Source organism: Lissotriton helveticus, chromosome 8 (genome assembly GCF_964261635.1).
Source record: "Lissotriton helveticus chromosome 8, aLisHel1.1, whole genome shotgun sequence".
NCBI classification, from domain to species: Eukaryota; Metazoa; Chordata; class Amphibia; order Caudata; family Salamandridae; genus Lissotriton; species Lissotriton helveticus.
Genome location: NC_136069.1, coordinates 248,060,073 through 248,073,318, shown reverse-complemented (window position 1 = coordinate 248,073,318; position 13,246 = coordinate 248,060,073).

Sequence of the window (13,246 nt, the reverse complement as noted above, 5' to 3'; positions counted from 1 at the left end):
TAACGCCCCCAATAATGTATATATTGCATCTATTTTTTACCCGACGGGCCCCAGATTCTCTCCACCTCGAACCACCCCATAAAGAGGTTCGCAAAAGACGGAGCAAATCTGGAACCCATCGCAGTCCAGAGGCGTTGCCTAAACCATTTGCCATCAAAGAGAAACACATTGTTTTGGAGAACCATTCTTGTCATCATTAGAATCATCTGATTGTGATCATAAAATTCTGCTGATCTGTTACTCAGAAAAAAGTCTAATGCTTGGATTCCTAACTCATGGTCAATATTAGAGTACAATGATACAACATCTAACGTCACTAGTATCATCCTATCATCCCATGTTAGATCACACATCATGTTAAGCACATGTTTTGTGTCCTGTATGAACGATGGTAAATTCTTGACATACATCTGCAAATAAGTGTCAACATATTGGGAGAGACGCTCAGTAGGCCCTGTTACATACCCCTCTGTAGTGAGTCTGGAGCAAGGGCAGGGAACAAAGGGACTCTATGCACTTCAATGGACCTCTTTGAAGTCTCCCCCACTTCAAAGGCCCAACTTTGCATGAGTACTGGACCCCTGACGCCATGAACTCAGAACACTTCTGGAACTGAGGACAATCTAACAGGAGGACTGCTATGCTGCTGGAGGAACTGCCACTTCGCTGAACTGCTTTATTGTGTTTATCTGATGCTTGCTGCTTCTTGCCTGAGAGTGAGAAGGACTGGACCTGAATTTTTACATCCCAGAACCTCCAATGGCTTGTTGTCTCTTTGAAGTCTTCCCCCACTTCAAAGGCCAAACTGAGGTTGAGTACTGGACCTCTGACACCATGAACTCAGAACATTTCTGGAACTGAGGACATTCTAACAGGAAGGTAGACTGCTATGCTGCTGGAGGGACTGCACTTTGCTGAACTGCTTTGTTGTGCTGGTCTGCCACCTGCTGCTTCTTGCCTGGGAGTGAGAAGGACTGGACCTGCATCTCTACATCCCAGAACTCCAATAGCTTGTTGGCTTGCCTCCTGTTTCTGAAGACTTGGGATATCAAAGACTTCTCTAAAACCCGCAAACTGCACCTGGATTCGGTCTGCTGTGAGTCGTATTCTGTTATGTGGTGCCAATCCAGTCCTGGGCCCTTCGAAGTGACCTCAAAGTGCTCTATCTGCCAGAACCCATACATCAACTTCATTGCACCGATCGAAACTGATGCATCCTCGACGTTGTGGTAACCAGATCAACGCATTGTTCCTGGGACCACTGCATCGCCTCCGGAACCGCCATAAAGGAACTAAAGCATTGCCGCCACTGCATGGAGAAGATCAACGCATCATCGCTACAATGTAAAGAAGCCCAGTGCACCTCACAACCAGTGCATCGCTCATGGGCCCGACCAATCACTGCTGTTGTATGGAGAAATCCGGAACATCCATCCAACTGGGTGGGGATCGCCGATGCATCTTGTCGCTTCTGACCAAGATTTAGGGACTCTTGCTGAGCAGGTCCTGCATGGGTCCTGTATCCAGCCCACACTCCATTGTGGTCAGCCTGAACTCTTGACTTTGTCCCAGTCCAGTGCGACCAATTAACTCTTTAAGCGCTTACTGCTTCTAAGTCCTGGTTTTGCATGTAATCTTTTAAAATTCATGTCTCTGATTTGATTTTTGTTATTTTGGTTTTATTTATAACATTATTCTCAATTTTTTTAGTGGAGTCTTTTTGTGGTGTTTTCACTGTGTTACTGTATGATGGGTTGTACAAATACTTTACACATTGCCTCTTAAGTTAAGCTTGACTGCTCCATGCCAAGCTGCCAAAGAGTGAGCACAGGTTAATTTAAAGTGTGTTAATGACTTACCCTGACGAAGATTGTGGTTCCTGCTTGGCCAGGGTGCATACCTCTGCCAACCAGTAACCCAATTTCAAACAATAATTAATTACATACTTTAACTGGAAGGGTCTGTAACAAGGCTTCGTAATTTTCTATATTGATTTTATGCCAGAGATTCTTCTGACCACCGCAAGAGTTTCCATAACTTATAATCACTGGATCATATATATTACAACTAACAAGTTATCAACATATTTTTTTTCTATCGACTGTCACATCCCTAATATATATTCATTAGGCCTGGGTGGTGAACTTCGCGCCGTTCGCAGAGTTTGCAGAGTTTTCTGCACTCCACGAAGCTCACGGAGTGCAGAAAACTCCGCTTTCTGATGTGCATCAGAGTATTTTCCCTGCTCGCGAACGGTAAGTTTGAAATTGGGAACGGTAAGTTCACGAGTGCGAGCTGCCGCTCGGGTAGAATTTATACCCAAGCAGCAGGAATACCAGCACAAACTGCAGTTTGCACTGCACTCCACCAATCGCGGAACTTCGCAGAGTTTTTTTGTAACTTCGCGAAGTTCCGCGTAGCAAAGCTCTGTGAACCACGCCCAGGCCTGATATTCATATATGAAATGATTTCCCCATGAAGAAGCAGCCAAAAGTTTCATGTAAAATGGAGATTAATGCGGATAGTGAACATCTAAGTCTAAAATCCCAGAATATAAAACATATATTTTGGAGTCTATTTATTATACTACTTTCTTGGACTCTGGCATAATGCCTGGATTGCTCCTAAAAATGTCAAATGAAATTTAAATAATGTCAGACCCATCCACGGGTATTTGCGTGACTTTTTCTGCATATGCAAAACAGCTAGCATTGGTTTAGTTGTAGCATTGGCAGAATCCAGTCAAAGTAGTAGTGCTCTTGTGTTTTACTAAATAAAGTCCTGTTGGTCTGCCTTAATGATATTTGGCAGTCTAGCCTTTTGATTTTAGGTTCAATGCTAAAAAGAGGGATAGGTGATAAGAAGAGCATTCGGATGTGTCTAAATTCCATTTAAAATATTCCAATGTTTCGTCTCATAACAAAGACAACATTTCCGCATCACTCATTAATGGTCTATTGAATGTTCAGGGTGTCAATTTAGCAGCAGTGGGGCTTTTTTATGCATTGTGTGACCCAGCATGATGAGCTAACTGATATGTTATGGATTGCTATGTTGTGATATGTGGATGTTATGTTATGGTCACCTTATTAGAAAGTTCTGCAGAACTGATAAAGTAATCAATCCAAGAAAAGAATGAACGTATGCCAAATGAAAGGGATATCCTGATGTTTCAAGAGCTAACTTTCTATACAAATCATACAAATCAAAAATTTGCACTAAAACATTAACAGTATCCTTCAATCTTGGATGGGAATTTGGAGTTCATTCAAAGGACCTATCAATTGGTGCTAAGGCTTGATTCCAGTCTCCTCCAGAAATGTCAGGCGCACTTAATATGCCAATTTACATTTCCATCATTAAAATTGTAAGGATTGCCAGTTTTCTGGTCATGACACTTACAATTGTAATAATTTCCTTCCTAAGCGTTTCTTTTGATTGTGAAGAAATCCCTTGACATTCTGTGCTCTTACAGAAATATGTGTAGCAATTTTTTTTCTAGAGTGAAATCTGATTGGCACTATGATTACTCAAGATTTTTGTTTCCCTTTTCCCCCATGCACTACTCCATAAACTTCCTATCCCCTCCATCACCAACTCTTTCAACGTCTGTGTTGAGTGGTTCAAACAATTATGTGTCTCTTCCTTTTGAGAAAACTATCTTACAGTCTGACCAATTGTGTGAGTCCTGTTAAAGTTAAAGGCCCCAATTCCCAAAGGTACACTTAGACCAAAAGTCTAAGTTTACAATTTTCGGTATTCACAAAGGTAAGTTAAAAGTAGTATCTTTCGGTCCGCACTCAGGGTGGAGTTTCTGCCACCTAGTGTGGGGGTTCTGCCCGGAGTGCAGAGATTCCACCCAGAGTGCAGACGTAAAGATACTACACGTAACTTTGTGAAAACTTAAAAGTAGTAAAGTTAGACTTTTGGTCTAAACTTAGACCAAAAGTCTTCCTTTACCTTTGTGAATCAGGCCCAAAACCTTTAAACGATTTGAAATCGCACAATCTGCTAAACAATGTACAACGTGGGTTCAGTTCCGCTCAGGGAGCTGACAGCGTTTCTGGATAAAGGAACCTGTTTATTCAAGGTGGCTGACCATGGAAAAGAAGCCTTACTTGTGCAATTTGGTTTGCCCACCACCTTCAATAACGTAGATGACAAAACATTGCCTGATAGGATAAATAATGTAGTGGGTGCCCAGCTTCAAACTTTTGAACTGGTTTGCATCTTTCTTTTGAAGGGTAGAATATTCCAAGTAAAATGCCACAAAATGTTGGCCCCACTTATGCTCGTGGTCTTGTAGGTCCCTTGGATATCGCTGTTCCTGCTCTGTTTTAGCATCTAGGTAAAATTTCTCAAGTGGTAGCAAATTTCATACATATGAGGATGATACCCAGGTGGGTATCTGCCTTAATCATAACATTGAGAAAGGTTTGCAGAATTTGGGTGACATCGGTGTTGCACAAACTTGGATGTTATATAAGTGGCTAACCATATAGCAGGGAAAACTGAGGAGCTACCAGCAGGATATGAGTACACTGTCGACAAATTCAGGCCTAACTTTTGGCATTGTTCATCAGCATTGCATGGAATCGTGCATTTTGAAAACTTTAAACTCTGAGGTGCTAATTTAGGTTTTGGTGAAATCGGGACACCAGATGTAGACCTTTCATGTAGAAGCTGGGCCTGGTTTCACTGGCTAAGCCTCACATGGTTCTTTCATTTGAACCTTTCGCCTGCAGCCTATCCAACACAGCGCTGCTGTCATTGGAAGACTGGGAGGCATATGCAGAGAAAGACACCACCTATCAGCAAGTATCGCTCAAAAGTCAAAATAAGTCAACTCCCTGCACACCAAGGCCACAGCTTTTCTGTTTTGCAGAAACAAACCCATGGCCACCGCAGCATACGTTTCCCGAAACTGCTCTGCCCATTTCATCCAGAGCACTACTGGTGACAGATATGGGGTGGGATTTCACTTTGTTGCTTGAAAAGATAGACCTATTGCTGCCTTACATGGCATGCGGACCACTGGTGGGAGTTGAAATGACACCGCACAGAGCTCAATATGGGTTTGACTTGAGATTCAAGGCTTTACAAACTACATTTACAGGTGGGGGAATTGTCTGGCGTCTGGTGGAAGAGCTTCATCTGGATGTACATGGGAAACCATTAAGCTGCAGTCATCCTTTCACAATGCAGCCACCACCAGCATGGTAGCATTAGAAGGCAGATCCTGTCTATGGTGGGCCTTTCAATGCAGATATTCCTGCTCGAGTCCGCTATGCTAGTCACAGCAGATTAATGCCATGACAATCAAAGAGCACCTGTGCATCAGGCCCTTACATTTTCTGTGTTTCTGGAACATGTCTGAAATGCATTTTTGTCAAAAGGGTTCCCCTATGTTGGTGGTAAATTTTTACTGAAAGTACTTCTGCCAACATGGAGAGGAACTGTTAATATGGGCACGAGGTCTCTGCCAAGTCGGGGGAATCAAGGCTTCTCGACTCCCGAAGGCTGGGGGACCGATTGTGGATTTCTGAATGACTCTTAGGGTGCTCTGTTTTACCATCAATTTAGTTTGGATGGAAAAACAAAGCAATAAGCAAAAGATGGGATCTTCTACTTAAAAAAAAAACTTGCTACATTATGCCCTTTTTTTTTAGAGGAAAGAAGAGTGTGACACTCCCGCAGGAGCCATTGCTGGTTTCCACTCGGACTGGAGTAATATTGTTTGAATTGTAGTCCCTGTGATATGCACCGCGTGCGTGCATGTGATTAGCGCTGCAGCCGCAATGAACAAGGAACACAGCTTGTTTAGTTAACCGCGTGGTCCCAACTGCCTGAGCCAGGCCACGCCTCTTTATTTTATAGCCAGCGCATGACGACACGCGTCAGCACTAGCGTAAGGCCTCCGAGCACGGGTAGACTGCACTGCTACCCCGCCGGAGGACACTACATTCCTTCCAACCTTTATTCAACAACAAACAACACATTGAATATGTAGATCTGTTACCAGTCACTGTGAGATTCCAGTCCTTGGTTCATCACACCATGAACCCTGCTAGGTGGGAGGATGGAGCCGGATTGCTTCTCAGGCCATATCTGGAGTGTTCTCTCTGGGAGGATGGCAATGATGGAGTCATTTCCTGCGAGACCACACCCTCGGGAGATCTCGCTGAGGAACTTGGCAGTGCTCTTCTCTGGCATTCCAAACAGCAAAGGGGTGCCTTGGTCAGATCTGTCCAGATCTTTTGCGGGGATCATCCCTTGGTCACCATCCATTCCTTCATCCCCTGGCTGTTGACGTGGGCTGGCCTCCAGGGTGACAGTTAGCGGCTGGTCCGGAGTTCCGGCCTGTACCTTTTTAAAGAAGGATATGTTGCGTGTGATTTCCTCGGTTCCTGTCCTAGCTGTTATCATTGTGCTGGTTCGGCGGATGATTGTCCATGGCTGATGTTCAAATGGAAGCCGGAACGTACTCCCAGGGTACCTGTCCTCGACGTAGACTCTGTCCCTTACATGAATGGCCGACATTCTGGCTCGTCAGACGGTGCTGGCATGGTCATTGGTACTGGTCCTGTTGTCTAGAACCTTTTCGGCATCGATCGTAGATGGAGTCCAGCTTGGGTGATGCAGGATGGTGTCTCGCACTACTCGGCCCAAGCTTGCCGACCCCATAGCCGCCTCGGTCGGGAGATGGGATGACAACCGGTATTCTCTCAGGAAGCTGTATATGGCTCTCTCGAGGGGTGCTCTGTCAGTGTGCACAATGCGTATTACCTTGTTGCGAGTGCACATGAAACTCTCTACTTCCCCATTTGCTTGGGGCCAGCGCGGGGTCACTTTCCGGTTTTGAATGCCCCAGGCCTTGAGATAGTCTGCAAATTTTTGTCCCTGGAAAGGTGGGCCCTTGTCTGTTTTCACCAGCTCGATTATTCCATGGGTTGCAATGGTTTTCTCTAGCTTAATGATCACTTCCGTGGCTGTCTGACTCCCTACAATCACGATTTTGGGGTACTTCGTGTAGTCATTGATGATCACCAGGGCATAGCGTCCATCCGGGAGGTGTCCAAAGTCAACACTCACACACTCCGATGGGCGTTGGGGGTTCTCTTCAGTAATGATGGGGTGAGGGCGATCTGGTTGGCCTGACACCTGGCACCATGAGCACGTTCTGACCGTCTGTTCAACCATTGGGTCCATCCCCGGGAACCACATCTTGGCTCTCAGCCGACTCTTTCTTTTTACCATGCCTTGACGTCCCCTGTGTGCGAGATCCACGGCTTGTTGAGCCAGGCTTGATGGGATCACCAGATGCGGGCCTCTGAGTAGGCAGCCACTGCTGTCAACTGAAAGTTCATCCTTGACCTGCACCATCAACGCCAGTACGGTCTTTGCTTGCGGCGTCCTTCTGGTCATCGTGGACTGAATGGGGCGCCAGTCATTCGCTTGAACCACTGTTATGGCCAGTTGCAGGCATTCATAGGTCCGGGTGGCTTCTACAATGGTTTCAAGACTTATGGGGAGTGGTCAGGATCGGTCCGATACGAGACAGACATAATCTTCAGTGTCTCCGGCATCCTCTTCTTCCGCTTTAGTGGCGGCCCTAGGATGTCTCGAAAGGTAGTCCGCCGGGTTGGATGATCCTGGCTTCTATTCTACTTGATAGTCATACCCCTGCAGCTGAAGGATCCATTTTTCTATCCTCGGAGGAGGCTTGGATGCTGACCCTTGAAACAGAGGGATGAGAGGTTTATGGTCGGTGGATACTGTGAATGGATGGCCGTACACGTAGATGTGGAAGGGCCGACAGGCCCAGTGGATAGCGATCGCTTCTCGTTCTATCTGCGAGTATCTCTGTTCCACGTATGTGATGGGGGCCCACTGTGCATTGCCCTGTATCTACGTGAGCACGGCTCCTAGCCCATATGGACTGTCGTCAACAGCGACGTTGGTGGATCGGGCCGGATCGAAGTACGACAGGGTAGTGTCTGCCGACAGGGCTGCTTTGGTGTCCTTGAATGCTTGTTCCTGGTCGGGGCCCCACTGCCAAGTGGTAGTGGACTTCGTCAGTTCCCTGAGGGGCTTTGTGAGGTTGGGTAAGTCCGGGACGAACCGCCCACAGAAGTTCACCATCCCTAGGACGCTCCTTATTTCCAAGATGTTGGAGGGTGTTGGTGCTTCCTGGACGTCTCTCACCTTGTCGGGGTTAGGGGCTACTCCTTTGTCGGAGAACGTGTAGCCAAAGAAGCTGATCTTGTTCTTTAAGAACTGGCACTTTTCTTTGTGGCAGGTCGGTCCGGACTCTTTGATCCTCTGGAGAACCCAGCGAAGTCTACGGTGGTGATCTTCCATCGACGATGCGTATATTAGCAGGTCATCACTTACGTTCAAGATCCCCGGGAGCCCTCTGAGGACTTCACGGATATTGTTTTGGAACACCTCCGTGGCACTCGAGATCCCGAAATTGAGGCGTTGGTATCTCCTGAGACCGACGTGTGTAGAGAATGTGGTGATGTATCGAGAGTCCGGGTGTAATGGTAGTTGGTGATAGCCGGACCGTAGGTCCATCTTCGAAAACCACTTTGCGCCGTTCAGTTCTCCCAAGATGTCGTCGATGGTGGGGGTTAGGTGACATTCCCTTTTCACTGCGGCGTTTGGGAGGCGCATGCAGATGCGGACCTGCCCTGGCTGTTTCGGTTTCTGTGCCACTACGATCGGGGACACCCATGGGGTGGGTCCACTGACCTTCTCTATAATCCCTTGCTTCTCCAGTGCTTCTAGCACTTCTTCGACCTTCTTTCACAAGTGGAACGCAATGTGCCTGTGCCTCAGCTCCACCGGTTGGACTGACAGGTCAATGTGGAGAGAGACTTATTTCCCTTTCAGGCATCCAATGCCTTTGAAGACGTCTCCGAACTCCTCCATGATGGCCTCCAGTTCCTCCTCTTGTACCGCCATGGCGATTGAGATCAGTCTCAGTTCTTCCGCGGATTGGCAGCATTCCACTTCCTTCCTTGGTCCCATCCACTGTGGTGGGGATTTTGAGGTCCTAGTGCCTAAGCTCCGTCTTGAAACATCCCAGGAGCGGAATGGGATGGGTCTTCTGTCCATATGCAAATACCCTGATCCTTGCTTCACGTAACGGCGGGCGTGGACTTAGTTTGTTGTACACATTGGCAGACATTAGTTCAATCAATGCCCCAGTGTCTATGGTGGCTCTCACATCCTGGTGGTGGATCTTAATTCTACACCTTGGAAGTCGTCGTCTCTTCCGTCGTGGTTGATCTAATGCGAAGACATAGTGGACCAGGTAGTCTGCCGTGTCATCGTCAATGTCTTCACTGTCGTGCACTTCAGCCACTGTCTTTTAGGTGCGCTTTGGGCCTCACCACATTCGCCTTTTCCACCGCGTTGACTTGTTCTGTCTTGATGGGTCGGTGGAGGGCAGCCATGTGGGAAGCTCTGGCTTGTGACAGTTCATTTGACCGGCCCAGGGTGAGGATGTCCGCTAGCAACTTGCCTGACTCCTGAAGGATGTTCACTCTGAGCTTGGACAAGAAGCACCCTTGTATTATCTGACCTCGGATTTCTTTCTGTTCATCTTGAAATCCGCACGTGCTGGCCAGTTCTTTCAAACGCCCGTGGAATGCATCTAACGACTCCTCCGCTTCTTGCTTGGCATGGGGAAAGATGAATAATTCATAGTCCCATCGGCCATCGGCTCGAAGTGCGCATTTAGGGCGTTGAGCAGAGTCACATACGTTTTGGGTGTGGCCTCCACTAGGGTTTTGTAAATGCGATCTTCTTTGCCTCCTAGATGGAGGAGTAGGGCTCTGTGCCTGTGCTGGGCTATGCTTGTCCCTTCAAAGTAAATTTAGAGGCGGTCAGTCCAGTCCCTCCTTCGCACGGCAAGGGATGAGGGGGCGCCATCTACCACAAAGGGCTCAGTAGCTGGGATTGACGCCATCTTGGTGCAGATGCAGTGACACCTCGCAGCACGTGCACTGCCTACCTCCTGGGCGGGGAGTAGCCGCCTGGCCGAGGGTGACGGAGGCGCAGTCGGGTTCCTTCTCTGTGGCCTGTGGGTGCTAGGCCTCACTGTGATGTCCTCCTCTTCCAGGGTGCTGGGGGCACCCACGTGCGTGGGCTCTGACTGGGGTGCAGAGATAGACCCTCTTCTCTCCAGGCACTATCAGGGGCTGCAGGACTCTCACTGGAGGTAGCAGACACTCCAGTGGCACACAGTAGGCCTGCACAGAGCAGTTGGCTCCCACGTGGTTGCACAGGCTAGATTAAAGAACAGAGATCAAAGCACGCTAATTGAGGTAATTGGGCTTGTCGCTGCCTCGTCACCAGTGTGATATGCGCAGCGCGACGGCATGTAATTAGCGCTGCAGCCGCAATGAACAAGGGACACGGCTTGTTTAGTTAACCGCGTGGCCCCGACTGCCTGAGCAGGGCCACGGCTCTTTATTTTATGGCCGGAGCATGACGACATGCACCAGGGCTAGCGTGAGGCCTCCGTGCGCAGGTAGACTGCACCGCTACCCAGCCAGAGTACACTGCAGTCCCGTGAAAGATTTTACTGCAACTTCAAATTAACCATTTTTAGGATGCTTAAGAAATGGCACTTATCAACCACCCTCATGCATTCCCTATGTACATTGAAGCTCCCACCATAAGGCACAAGCTGTTGCAGTGGCACAAGTCTAGAATAACATTGCTATAGAAATAAAACATAAATACGCCTTATACTAGTAAAAAAGGCTGAACATTTCAACTATTTAACATGGCAGTAACTTGAGCAAGGAACCTATTAGTGCTTTCATACCATCTTGGTTTATACGCTATTTAAAAGAAATGGACTGGAATGGAATGGGAATGGATGGCCCATCTAATCCTCAATCTGGCATTCCATTTTTTCCTACAATTTGTCTTCCAAATAGTAGTTATTTCAATAATACATTCCATAAAGTGTGCCCCACACTTACCTTTTCCGGCCTACTTATCTACCGCCCTCCAGGCCTAATGGGCAACTTTGTGAATCAGCTTCCTTCCATGATCGCTGATCTAGCTGTCTCTGTGCCTCATTTCACTGTTCTGGGTGATATGAATATCCACCTGGACAATCCCACGGACCCCCTAGCCAGCACCTTTCTGAGCGGTCTTGCAGCTCTCCAAATCATTCAGAAGGGCTTTGAACCTACCCACATCAAAGGCCATCTACTGGACGCGGTTCTTAGCAACGACCAGAGACTTATTACTGGCCACCCTATCCCCCTGCCTTGGACCGACCATTTTCTGGTCCCTCTCCTCTGGCTGATACCCAGCCTTGGCTTGGCGCCCGCCCGAGCGACACTTAAAGGTAGGGACTGGTCGAAGTTGCCCACTGACCTATGGATGAGTTTATTATCCTCTACCCCCCGTTTGACTGAGGGTGATGTAGATACTCTCTATACTCACTATATTAATTGGTTACAGGCCACTTTAGATACAGCTGCCCCCCAAAAAACCATTAAGGAGAAAATTAAATCCAAAAAGTCTCCATGGTATACTCCTGAGCTAAAAGAGTTAAAGCGCATTTGCAGGAAACTCGAAAGAACGTGGAGATATACTCTCAAGGAAGAAGACAAAACCAGCTACCGAGAGGCCATTAAGAAATATAAAACTAAGACCACACTGGTTCAAGCTCTGTTCTATGAGGAAAAAATTACTAATTCCGCTAACTCCTCAAAAGAATTATTCCAGATAGTAAAATCCCTAATCAGTACTCCCTCTTCCCTGCAAAATCCTCTTGAAGCCCAAACCCGTTGTGATGCCCAAGCTGAGTATTTTTATCAAAAAATCCAAAATATCTCTTCTTCCTTTGTTCAGGTTAGCCAACAGTCAGTGGTCACTGACACAGCTTCTTCCCCTATTGACAGCCCTCTCGCTGAATTTCCATTACTAAATGAAGAATTGCTTGACTCCCTCATGCTGAAAGTCACAACAGGCTCTCCACTAGACCCTGCCCCCCCCACGACAGCTCATGAAAATTGCTGACACCATTAGACCAGTAATTCTCAACATTGTAAACAAATCAATCAGCTCAGGAACAGTCCCAGGTACTTGGAAATGCGCGCAAGTCAAAGCCTTGCTAAAAAAACCTAATCTTGACCCTAGCAATATGACTAACTACCGCCCTATTTCACTTCTTCCTTGGGTGGCTAAGCTGCTTGAGAGACATATTAATACCAGTCTTATGTCATACTTGGAAACAAACCATCTGCTTCACGACTCTCAAGCAGGGTTCCGTCCTAAACTGGGGACAGAGGCGGCACTTCTGACCGTGACTGAATTAGCACGCAGGCACATGGATCAAGGCGGCACTACAGCAATAATGCTGCTAGACTTAAGTGCCGCCTTTGATACCGTGAATAGTAACATCCTCCTCTCCCGCCTAAAACTCCTCGGAGTAACGGGCAACGCCATTTTATGGATTCAATCCTTCCTGGAAAATCGCACATTCCAGGTGGTAGAGGGTGACATCCATTCAAAAACCTGGCCTCTCAACCAAGGCGTGCCTCAGGGCTCCTCCCTGAGCCCAACGCTTTTTAATGTTTACATGCAACCTTTGGCAGAGATTGTTCATCCATTTGGCTTTGACATTGTGACTTATGCTGATGACACTCAGCTGGTGCTAGCTTTGAATCAGCCAGGTCACACTCTTTCGAATCTGAGTAGCTGTCTGGTAGCAGTCACAAACTGGATGGCCTCCTCCCATTTAAAACTCAATGGGGATAAAACAGAACTTATGTTTTTGGGAAACTCAGCCCACCCCACCCCTTTCCCACCTTGGCCTCCTTGCATGGGTTCCCCCCCTGAACCAAAAAAACAAATTAAAAGCTTGGGCATGTGGCTAGATAACACCCTCACTTTTACTCAGCAAGCCACCATACTATCCGCTACCTGCTTCGGACTGATGCGCATGCTGCGGAAAGTCCTACCTCTTCTCCCTTTCCAGGCTCGCAGGATACTGGTCCAGGCCATTATCCTGTCTCGTCTGGACTACGGGAATGCCCTCTATCTGGGAGCACCGAGTAGCACACTTAAAATACTACAGGTCACCCAGAACGCAGCAGCGCGTCTGCTGCTGGGCCTGTCCCGTAGTCACTCAGGCACCATGGCCTTGAGAAACTTACACTGGCTGCCCATTCAAGCCAGAGTTAAGTTTAAAGCAATGTGCATCATGCAAAAT